The 12458-nt window shown below is 38.3% G+C and overlaps 1 pseudogene; it reads left to right on the top strand.

Moving 5' to 3' along the window:
- Window positions 1-452: 452 nt before the first annotated feature.
- On the top strand, window positions 453-11765 carry LOC122331452 (annotated as a pseudogene).
- Window positions 11766-12458: the final 693 nt, after the last annotated feature.

Raw genomic sequence — 12458 nt, 5'->3', positions numbered from 1 at the left:
TGTGCTTTGTCAAATCGTCCAGTCTCGTCTATGTATGCGTGTGGTTCCTGTTTGCCTGTCTCCCTTCCATTGTGGATCATTAAAGACTGTTTAAAGAGTATATTCCTCGTCGTGTGCGCCTTCACACAACCACACCATGACACAGAAACAGTTATATGACTGACAGACTGCAACGGTTTGAGTTAAAAATCTTTGTTTGTGGTCTACTGAAGAAACAAAGTCATTTACATCTTGGATGCCCTGGAAGTAAGCAGATAAACGTCAAATTTTCATTTTTTGGTGTGAACTATCCCTTTAAGCAGTTAATTTCTGCAAGTGATATAGACAGCAGGCGTCAATAAGGAAGTTTCTTTACCTGTTAATGAGTAACAGATCAGTTGTTAATGTTAAGCTCAGCTTATAAGTACATTATGACAACACTGAGTCTGTAGAAGGAGGATGCTGTAGAAGAGCAAGACAATCAAAGCAAGTATTTTTAAAAGATGGTGAAGTGTAAAACAAACTGCCTCGAAAAGCCTCTGTCTCTGGCCTTTGAAAAGCTCGGCCGTTTTGTTGGTAGAAATCCATGTGTGTTTGTGTTATTATCTTTACATGCAGCTACTGTCCTCGGAGCTGGTTTTATCTTCCTTCAGGAGAGGGAGGCAAATGATATTGAAGACCAGTTCACACCTGTCAATGGACCTGCTAAGCTGGAGAGGGCAATTGTGCTGGAGAATTTCCCACAGTCTGGAGAGTTTTCTCAGTTACGGCTTGCGACAGAAGGCACTTACGCTTCTTTGATAATCACAGGCTTGAACGGAACAAACATATTAACTGAAGAAGCTTTTAAAGACATTTTAGAGTTAGACAGACAAGTAAAAAATATATTAACAGGAAACCATTTCGAAAACCTCTGTGCCAGAACAAATGGACTCTGTATGTCAAATGCAATTTTAGACACTATAAATTACAATGCTTCTGAAATTACTTCTTCAACCATAACATATCCGATGAACAATGGCATGTTTTTGGGCACAAGTGTCGGTGGTGTGAAGCTAAAACCGAATAGCTCAGTACTGGACAGTGCCAAAGCGGTCCGGCTTTTTTATTTCCTAGATGAGGAGATGACAAAGGAAAACTCAGACTGGCTTGATGGCTTTATAGAGTTCTTCTCAAACTACACAGACCAGACAACGGTAAGTCAGAAATAATTGTTTATTACATCTACTTGAATACAGATGTTTAATTAACCACTGGGTGTGTAAAAGTACCTCATATGACGTATCCCAGAACTGTAACTTAACCACCAAAAGTCTTTGAGATAATGAACCCAACACATGTATGCTTGATTTCATGTCTAGTCATAATTTGCTGGAATTACTTCAGCAGTGTCCTTCAACACAACCCTCACAAAATAAGTATACTTAAAGTCCATTAAGTATACTTAAGTAAGGTTCAAGTATATTGTAACTATTCTTTATGTAGTATGTATACTTGTACATGTACTATTTCAGTATTAATTCAGTAGTAGTTTTTGTAAGTGTAAATTTTGAGTAAAAAAAAACAGCACATTTATGTATACAGTAACTGAAATGTAAGTAAATAGTGTTTTCTGTTGAATTTCCCCAGGTCAGTGTCTCTTACTTTACATCAGTATCGAGACAGAATGAGTTCGAGACCAATTCAGACTCTGTGATCCCCCTGTTCTCCATTACGTATTTTCTGGCCATCACCATCTCCATTCTGTCTTGTATGAGGTATCACAAGGCATTACAAACAAAATGTCTGCCAAAGCCGAGCCAAATTAATCAAATAAGCTCATCTATCATGTCTCTCTTTCGACAGGTTGGATTGTGTCAGGACAAAGGTGTGGGTGGCTGGTTTTGGTGTTGTCTCTGCTGGTATTGCCGTCTTGGCCAGCTTTGGACTGCTCCTTTTCTGCGGGATGCCGTTTGCCATGACCGTGGCCTCAGCCCCCTTTTTGATTCTCGGTAAACTTCATTCATTTAATCACCTAGCAGAGGTCTCTCGGCTGATGTTCACAGTTTCTGCTTTCCCCCAGGTGTTGGTGTTGATGACATGTTCATTATGATTTCCTGCTGGCAGAAGACCGAAGTTGATAAAAACGTTGAGTTTCGCTTAGCAGAAGCGTATAAGGAGGCTGGCGTGTCCATCACGATCACCACGCTTGACGGACGTGCTGGCTTTCTACATCGGACTGCTGACGCCCTTCCGCTCGGTGCAGTCCTTCTGCATGTACACCAGCACAGCTCTTCTCTTCTGCTACATCTTCAACATCACCTTCTTCGGCGCGTGTCTCGCACTGAATGGAAGGAGAGAGAAAGGCAACAGACACTGGCTGACCTGTATGAAACTCCCAGAAACCAGTGGTCATAGCAAAGGTTGTTGCGCTGGAGGCGCATATGATAAAATTACACGCAAGGAATATGCCATGCCAGTGGATTCCTTCTTTAAAAACTATTACAGCCCTTTTCTAACAAACGTGTGGGTTAAGATGCTGGGTGTGTCTGATTTACGCTGGGTATTTGGCAGTCAGTATCTATGGATGCTTCCAAATGTAGGAAGGTCTAGATTTGAAAACCTTGCAGCAGATGGTTCATATGTGGGTGATTACTATGACAAAGAAGATGAATTCTTCTCTGATTTTGGTCCTAATGTCATGTTAGTAATAAAGAACGAGCATTTTCAGTACTGGAGCCCAGCTGCTCGTGAAAGTCTCGACGTGTGTTTGGAAAATTTTCAAAATCTGACAATGGCAGGTTCAGGCATTCCGCCTATTTCTTGGCTTCATGCATACATGCTGTCTGGGAATGACGCCGGTTTTGATTTAGACGATGAAAACCAATTCAAAGAAAAATTAGGTCCATTTCTTATTCAGTCTGGTTTTAGCCAAGATGTTAATTTCACCAACAACCAAATTCACGCATCACGCGTGTTCGTTCAAACCGTGAACATCAGCACAGCCATCGATGAGAAAAACTTGCTGAATGCATTTAGAGAAACTGCGGAAAAATGCAGGGAGTTGCAAATACCTGTCGATCTGATTGTGTACCACCCCGCATTCATCTATTTCGACCAATATGCCGTCATCATCAGTGTCACGGTCCAAAATGTGGTGGTTGCCACATGTGCCATGTTAGTCATTTCGCTCCTGCTGATCCGAACCTCTCTGCTCTCTCTGGGTGACGTTTGCCATCGCATCGGTCATTGTGGGCGTTGCTGGTTTCATGGCATTGTGGAATGTCAGTTTAGACTCTGTGTCTATGATTAATCTTGTTATCTGTATCGGGTTTTCTGTGGACTTTTCTGCTCACATATCCTATGCTTTTGTGTCGAGTGAAAATCCTCAGCAAACGAGAAAGCCACGGATGCTATACATAAACTGGGCTATCCGATTGTTCAGGTGCAGTGTCCACTATAGCAGGTGTGGTGGTGCTCGCAGCTGCTAAAAAGCTACATCTTCAGGACCTTCTTCAAAATTATGTTCTTGGTCATTCTTTTTGGGGCCATCCATGGCATTGTGTTCTTACCTGTGTTCCTGACCTTCCTCGATACTTGTAAGAGTCGCAGAAAAAAATAAACAAAATTTCCCAGAGAACAGTGACAGTGAGTGGAAAGTTAAAGCAGTCATGAGTCCCACCAGGCAACAGATGAACGTATGGCGTGTTGATCCAGACTGTTTCTGAAATTATCAATCACACAGTTATTATTAATTAAGAAGGTAATTTCTAAATACACTATTCTGCTCTGGTTTCCCTCACAATCTACATGTAAATTTGAGACTTAAGTGTGTGTGTGTGTGTGTGTGTTTTCAGCCTTTGGTGGACTGGCCATCCATCCGTTTTTCAGCCTATAGACACTAGGGCACTAGAACTAGGGGCAACCCCACATGGGACACACACTCTACAAATTGGATAAATTTACTTTTTCTTTTTGGGCTTAGCTCTCTATGGTTCTGAATTGGAAGTCTGATATTTTCATATGTATACATTGTATATTACATGTTTTTGTGTTTATTCTACTTAAATCAAGATTTGTTTTTTTCATTACATTCATCAATATGATTTTCAACGCAGTTATTTAATGTGCGCATTTTTTTGCATTTTAACAGCTTTGTATTTATAATCCAGTTACATATGAGTACATTTGATAAAAGCACATTATTGTGTTTTTTATTCTTCTCTTTTTTTTGTTCTTATTACTCTCAGTGAGTGATGTATGACAGAATAAACAGCTCTGCTGCTCTGGATGACATTATGATAGACGTGAGCAAAGACTGTTTCCCAAGGTGTCTTCAGGACTCAATTTCTTTAAAAAAAAATAAAAATACATGACATGAATGAATATGTCTAGGCAAAATCAAATGAATACACCAATAAATTTTTTTTCTAACAAACTCAGAGAAGTGTAATAATGGGAGTAATAATTGGCCAGATTTTAATAATAAAACATAGAATATTTAAAATATTTATCTCCCTGTTCATGTCTCCCAAAATGCATAAATCAAGCATTACTTGTTAGTTCTGGCAGGTCAGGTGACTCAAGCTTGCATCAGCTGATTGCATCACAACTATAGAAACACAACATCTTATCGCTGCATTCTTATATAATCGATCTTTCCAGTATTAATCAGCAGCTTTTCCACTTGCTCAGGATCAAATAAGTCGACAAATTCCATCTCAATGCATTCAATCATGAATGTTTTGTGACAGAGGTTTGAGTTCCTACCAGATTCAAGTTCATGAACTTAACATAGACTGTTTGCCCGATGTCCTGCATCAACAACATCTTTACACAAGATCTGCTTTCTTCGCTGGGAGAAGCAAGATATTAAGGAGCGGTAAGGCATCCACGTAACATCTTAACCCTTCGTTTCATATTCATTTCTGGATATTCATTTCTGGCATGCTGTTGCTTTTAGGCTTATTGTGTTCCCAGCCAGCACTTTACATCGAGCGTTTAAATATGGTTGAAATAAGGTCTGTTGTTGTTTCAACATTGAAACATCGATGATACGTCAGTTAATGCTGAACGGAAAATCAGCTTAAATGTTCAATTAAGATCATTATTGTTTATTTATTAATTGGCATTTTGCTATATTTTATCATGACACCTAATCTAAAAGTATTTAGCAATATCGTAGTTGGGATCTTCAATACTTCATCCCTTTCTCCTCAAAACTCATCTGCTATATCGACAGCTTTATTGAGATAGATCCAATATTTCATAGCAGTCTCCCTGGAACAGGTCATGTGCCGTAAAAATCAGCTAGAAGCACAGAAGAAGATATGATTACTCCATTTTCCATATCAAGGCGGACTTAAGGACAATTAAAAAAAAACTTAAACATTAATTGACTAAAACAGAAGTCTGAGCTGTTCCAACTGAAAGACATCATACATCAGTGCCTTTGTTTTGTCTCGAGATGCACACAAGTAATGTTTTTTTTTTGAAAGTACGTTCATAAAAAGTGTTTAGATGTTCTAATTGAACTATGGCCTCAGTCAAAGCCCTGTCTGTGAAACCGAGCTTTTGTATCATTGCAGGTAAAACTTTATTATATAATGCATAAGCGATTGAATAAAACAAGTGAGAGTCATTAAAAAGAGTTTATGACTGACATCTATCTAACCTTGATCAAGAACATTATAGTATAATAAAATAGATGGTGGGAAGGCAGATGTCACATTTTTACAGTACATTAAGAGTTGAAGCATGCTGAGATATTACGATTGGGTTTATTCCTTCCTCATTCACTGAAACATTAACAGCATGTTCACATTCTTCCATAAACAGAACTGTCTGTGTTTTGATGCATGTACGAGAATAAAACTTTTCCAGTCTATCCAACTGTTTCCTTTAGCGCTCCTCATAGATCGTGTCCATTATGGTATAACATTCTGCAGATGATGGTAGTTAATTCTGTATCCACTGACTTCAAGTTTCAAGTTCTAAAACATTTTTGTTCCACTCATCACTTGCTGCTCCTATATTAAGATTTATCAATGATTTGCAAGCTTTATGTTCATATAATGTGTGATGTCATTAATGGGGAAAATAATTGTTTACTATTTACTTATTCTCTTAATCCTAAAATGTGTCAATAAGGGACAGTATGACCTTAGTCTGATATTAGTATACTATTAATGTATGTTCAACACTCTTACAGTGGTAATTGAATTCCAATTGAAATGCCAGCAATGCCATGTGTTATGAATTTGAATGCGTTTAAAAATTCAATAAAATAGTGGATATTTAAAGTGTGCTATAGTGGAGCTACTATTTCATGTTTTCTTGAATGCAAAGTATATTATAGCTTTAGTGCTTAATGCATTTTAGTTGTGCAAAAGCAGTTCTTAATGCAACTAAAGTAGTTGTTCCAATTTATTAGACTTCAAGTTTACCAATTTATAGTGTGCCACAAACATAACTGGTTATAATCAATTACATAATAAATTGTACCTAAGTATAGTATTTTTCACTAGGGTAGTGATGCCATGTTGACACAGAAGAGAAGTGGTCCAAGAACTGAGCCCTGAGGCACCCCAATACCTAGATGTTGCGACTTGGACCCCTCATCCCTCCAAGGTACCTTGAAGGACCTATCTAAGAGGTAAGAGTCAAACCACTGGAGTGCGGTTCCAATACGGTTGACAGGAGGATCCGGTGGTTAGCTTTATCAAAAGCAGCGGACATATCCATCAAGATAAAGATTTGGAAATTGCTTTGCCAATCTTAGGACTGAGAGCAAGGCAGTTGAATATCCACTTCTGAATCCAGACTGTCCTAGAATTCCAGACTTTTCATGTAAAGCCCAAGACACATTGCACAATTTTAGTAACTGATCTAAAAAACTTGGGTATGACATGGCCACAATTGTTTCATGATGCCAAACTTGCATCTGGGATGTCTGAAAATCATGCGACGAGTCTCAGGCTTTAGTTCTTTTCATCCATCCAAGCATATAATTCATTCATGTCTCATTTGTGTTGAAAACTGTGATATTTTGCAATTAAAAACTCTTGTTAAACATGATTTATATGAGGATATTTTATACAGAAAGCATTGTGTATGTACATGTATTAACATACCAACGCTTTAAAAAGACTTTATTTATTTACTGTATATATGTAACTACATCTGTATTTAATTTCTGCATTTACATTTATAAATAAACATCTTACTAGTCTTAGTTTCCATTTACTTCTTTATGGTGTAAAAATTTTACAATACAAAATAACTTTTATTTGAACATTTATGTCTTAACTGCAATCGTAAAAGGTTCAGTATGAAGTTTGATGTTTGCATGCGGGCGAGAGAGTGATTGCCAGTCAAATTGCTGGTGGAATATTTAAGGGTGTTTTTGCAACTAAGGGCAATATTGACTCTTCGATTGTTATGGATCTGCCAGGCTCTTCCACCAGCCAACCACCATCCAGCACCCCCGTCAGCCAACCACAGCGTTCCCAGTCACCTGAGTTCTAATCAGTCCACGCGTGCACCTCATGATCACCTCGTCAACACCAGCACAAAAAGCACATGCCACAGCTCCTCAGTGTCCGGTCTCATTGCTACACAAAGTGGACCACCACTAAAGCTCTATTGAGTCAAAGCTTAATGAATACTTACCTTGAAACTTACCTCTTGTCTTCTCCTCCAGTTCCAGTGTGTCGCCTGTCTCTCCATGTATCAGAGCCAAGTTCCCGTCAAAACAGAGAATCAAGTCAAGCCTCAGCTATTATCAATCAAAACTGCCAACAGATTCATTAATTACCTGCCATCGATCTCTGTCCTCATCTGTGTCAATAAACATCATTATCATTTCACTCACCTGTGTTTTCATCCATTTCAACTTTTAACTTTTAGTAAAAAATCAACCCCTGTGAATTTTGTATAAAGTATAAATATGTTTAAAATAAAACTTGCTTGTCTGTAAAACTTGGGGTAGTGTTAGAATTAAACGTGTTTATGCCACACTCAAGCCCGCATTACATGCACGTGAAATGTTTTTACAGACCATTTCCTTTCCTATTAGTAGGTAGCCAAATGCATATAAATGAATGAAAAGAAACTCTTTATATATCTAAGAACAGAATGAGCATTCCTTAAACATACTTATATATAAAAAAAAAAAAAAAAAAAACAGGATCTTATTTCATAATTCATAATTCCCAGATTTTATAAAATAATTCACCCCTTGGGCTGTGTTTACCAAAAGCATTGTAAGGTAAAGTTTGATCTTAATATTATGGTCTGTTTCCCAAAAGCATTGTAACTTAAATAGCACTTGTAAATCATCGTGAGATCTGTGAGTGCTACGGAGCAATCGTAAATACCAGTAATAAGTGTATCGTAAGGAGAGAGTAATGAGGTACAACCATAAAATTTATTTAACTTCAATGTGACTTTCATTTTGTTTTTAAGTATATTTTGATTCTTTTTTTATTCATTTATTCCATTTAGAAATAATAATAAATAAAGAAATAAAACAAAATGACATTACTGAGCACAAATAAATTATATAATAACAAAGTACACAGTTGTATATGAACACTTTAAGGATAGTACAAATGTTGTACTACAAACCAGGTGGAGTTCGGACCCTCTTAAACTGATGTATCGCAATGAGTCCCTTAACCTCAACCGCATCAACAGGGTTTTCTTTGTTAAGAAGAAGGATAGAGTCTCCGTCCATGCATAGACTACTGCATTTTTAAACGACATAACAGTGAAGTATAGATACTCCTTTACTCCTTGTGCCAGCCATCCTCGAACAACTACGGAACACTAAGTACTTCATTCGATCTAACGTCTATAACTTGATCAGTGAAAAACAGCTTTCTCCCCCACTACTGGACACTACAAGTATTTAGTTGTCATTCAGGCTTTCCAATAGTCTTCTCTGTGTTACAAGCATTCCTCAATGAAATCTTCCTGGACATTCTGAATCTACATCTCATTGTCTACATTTACGACACCCTCGTATACTCACCAGACTTCTCTTCCCACGTAAAACACATCAGAGCAGTCCTCAATGCCTTATACAAAACCAATTATACGACAAATTGAAGAAGTATAAGTTTCATCAGACCCAAGTCTCCTTTCTGTGCTACATTATTTGTTTCAGGGGGTGACCGTGGATGATTAAAAGGTTCATGCTGTTGTCCACTGGCCTCAACCCCTAGACACTGGAAGGAGATGCAGCCAATCGGGATTTCCCCAATTTCTACCGGTGATTTATTTGGTACAGCACCACAGGCGGCTCCTTCACTTCCCTTTCTAAACACTCAAAGTCAATGCCCAGGACATGCTGGACCCCACGCTGACCACCAACTTCCACCAGGACCACCCAGACTAGCCTGCTCCCCAACCACGGGGAAAAACTCATGCGTGGGAATTGTTCCTTGCTTCAGGTGCCACCACAGGGAGTGGGGCTCTGTCATTAACCACGCCTCTGTGGCTCTCTCCAACAGCCACCATAAGCAGACCCTCTCCCGAGTACTAACCATCCAGAACTACACCCATCATGCCTTCTGGCCCCTTGCCTGTATACCTTGACCTTGATCATAGCTACCTGCCTCGACCCTCGCTTGACTCTGTTCACGATTCTGTCTTTGTCTCTGATTTCCATGTCTCTGTTGTTGATCTCCTGCTTGTCTGACTATTCTCCTTAAACAGAATAATTTTGATGCTGCCTGGTGAAGGCATTTATAGTGAGTAATGCACTCTGTGGTCGTCTCTTTGCCTTTCTCTTTGCCTCACTCTCAACTGGAGAACTCATCGTAGTGCAGCCTTTATTTCCTCTGCAAGACTACTGAAGTCTGAATTTTATATACTATCCTAAAATTGCTCACAGAAACCATATTATTAAAGATTTTCAGGCTGTGATAATATTCACATATCACACACTGCCTGTGATCTATTCCACTAATTGCAGGGGCCCCTAAAGGCCCAACTTGAAGAAACTGAATCCTTTGATTTTTAGAAATGTAATTAATTAGTTCTTCCTAAATGTATTCTTTTATACCCCCTTTTCACAGACAAGGCCTAATCCAGACTAAAATGTATGTCTGAGCTGTTTCAACTGAAGGAAACTTGCACTGACTGATCTTAAAATATATCAGTACCCTTTGTTCCATCTACCATCTTCCATCTTAGACCAGTCATGTTTTTTAGAAAAAATACTTAAATGTCCTAATTGAACTATGGCCTAATCCTGGCCCTCTCTGTGTAACCATAGGGCTTATTTTTTGAAAAGTACTAAGTAACAATTTACATGTGAAAAACTTGTGCTGTATAGTATTTCAATGAGGACCATATATGCTTTGAGTGGTTTAACAAACATCAAAACATTTCAATTTAAATGTTTTTTTATTCATTCAACTTTTGTGGCTTGTTCCCCAAGATCTGCAAAAGACAATGCACAATGTGATGAGTATTAACTACATATGGAAATTAATTATATTAATAATATTTATTATATTAGAACATATCATCATTAAACAAAAAATGTTACTCTGACTCATCTGGCAAGATAACTGGTACTGAAATGGAGTGGCCTTGCAAATCTCCTCCAGTGCAAGTCTCTCTCTTCCAAACCAGCTTGGATTGGGAAATAAGTAGGTGTCTGCCAATAGGAATGGAATCTGATTGGTCTTTCGAGCATGATGGACCTGGTTCAGGTTAGCGCAACCCTACTCCCTCCATGGAGGTTGTTGTTCAATGCAGTTGTTCCAAGGATTGACAGTGCCTGCCGGAAATTATGGTTTTGTAGCTTCACCTCCTCTCTAAAATATTAATTTCCTTTATCAAAAAATATCTTTTGTTTAGTTTTTGTTTCAGCCATTTTGCTAGTGACTCCACCTTGTAATCATTAGCTGCATAATCTCACCTTGCCGCTGTGTGGAAATGCCAGCAAATGGCGATACAACACATAGGGCTATCTGACGGAGAGCGGTAAACGAGTTTAAAGCAGAGTCCTGCATGGGTCCTGTTTGAGTAAACGTGCACAACAGAACAACCGATCCATTATTTAACAGCAGCACTCATTTAATTCTGTACCAGACCAGAAACATGTTTGACAGACCTCAAGTCGAAATTGGGGTAAGACAGAGCACACAAGAGAAAGCAAACAAACACAAAACAGTGCAGAAGTGTGACAATTGTAGAAAGATTGGAGATTAAACATAACTTAATAAAACCATTAAAATACATTATTACTATATCTGCACTCCAGAGCCATGAACAAAAGAAATGAATAGATTTTTTCAAACAGGCTAATAAATGTGCCTACTAATAACAACAACAGGCGAATAACAACAGCAACAACTGCTTTGTATATCAATCTCCATGTGGCACTGTATTAGAATTTGCTTTGCAGCTCATTTCTGTTTCTATTTTTGTGTGCTAATAGCACCACCAAATAAAAACAGAAAATTTTACCATTGAAACAACAAGTCAAACAAGAGGTACAGTCTTTTTTGCCTTTAGGGCGTTGATAGTCAATTGGGCACATTTATCAATTTGGTGTTCAATTGTTCATATGATTAGATTGATCGGTTTCTATGAATCACCGCCGTGCACTCTGTCAGAGTTATACGGATCAGCGCTCGTTTTCTCGTTAAGGCCAACCATGTATATCGTGGCAAGTGTCCCAAGCTAACACCAGCATTGCCTTGGAAACGGGACGAGGAAGACCCTCGCGGCGCACTTATCACGGGCTGATCGGCCACACGCTGGAGATCGGTCAACCCAAGGCCAGATAAGCCGTGTAGCCGGGAGGCATAGTTCAGACTTATAATCTCCAAAAAGCTAAGACTTAATATGTTCTCTCCCTTGCATTCCAGAAAACCAGCATTGTAGACCGCTCAGCCAAGGTCCCCAAGAGAGCACCTTCTTCCTATCCGTGTTCCTTCATCACCGTGACAACATATATTCTTTGTATTTTTATTTACCATCGCGAGTGTCATACTCATGTATTTTATAGTAAATGAACAATGACAAATAAGGTTCTGAAAGAACTGTAATTGTTTAGGTGATCACTTTGCTTATATATTTGCTAATAAAATGCAGCAGTTATGATTTGGGTCCATGTAGTGATTACTTTATTCACCCCCGGCCATATGAGGCTACCTATATTCTTGTTAAAAGTTAGATTCTTGGACTAGTTTAACGAACTATTGCTTTTGTATCATTTGAATTTTACTGTCTACCTTATTGCTTGTACTGTGAACTTTGACCATAAAATGCTGGGGATGTTTTTGTATTCAGAGGGTTTGATTTTATTGGTTTACATATTGTAATTTTGTACAGCTTGATAAAAATGCCTTTCATTTTGAAATTATTGCTTTGTTACATTTCATTGTTTTTTTTCAAATGCACTTAGTCTTATGCTTAATTGACTTTAATTTATAACATTTCTAGCATTATATTTTTAATGTTTACTCAAACAACAATGT

This window comes from Puntigrus tetrazona, unplaced genomic scaffold, assembly GCF_018831695.1.
Source record: "Puntigrus tetrazona isolate hp1 unplaced genomic scaffold, ASM1883169v1 S000000001, whole genome shotgun sequence".
Classification (NCBI taxonomy): Eukaryota; Metazoa; Chordata; class Actinopteri; order Cypriniformes; family Cyprinidae; genus Puntigrus; species Puntigrus tetrazona.
Note: the sequence above shows the minus strand (reverse complement) of the source record. Positions and strands in the feature narration are given on the sequence as shown.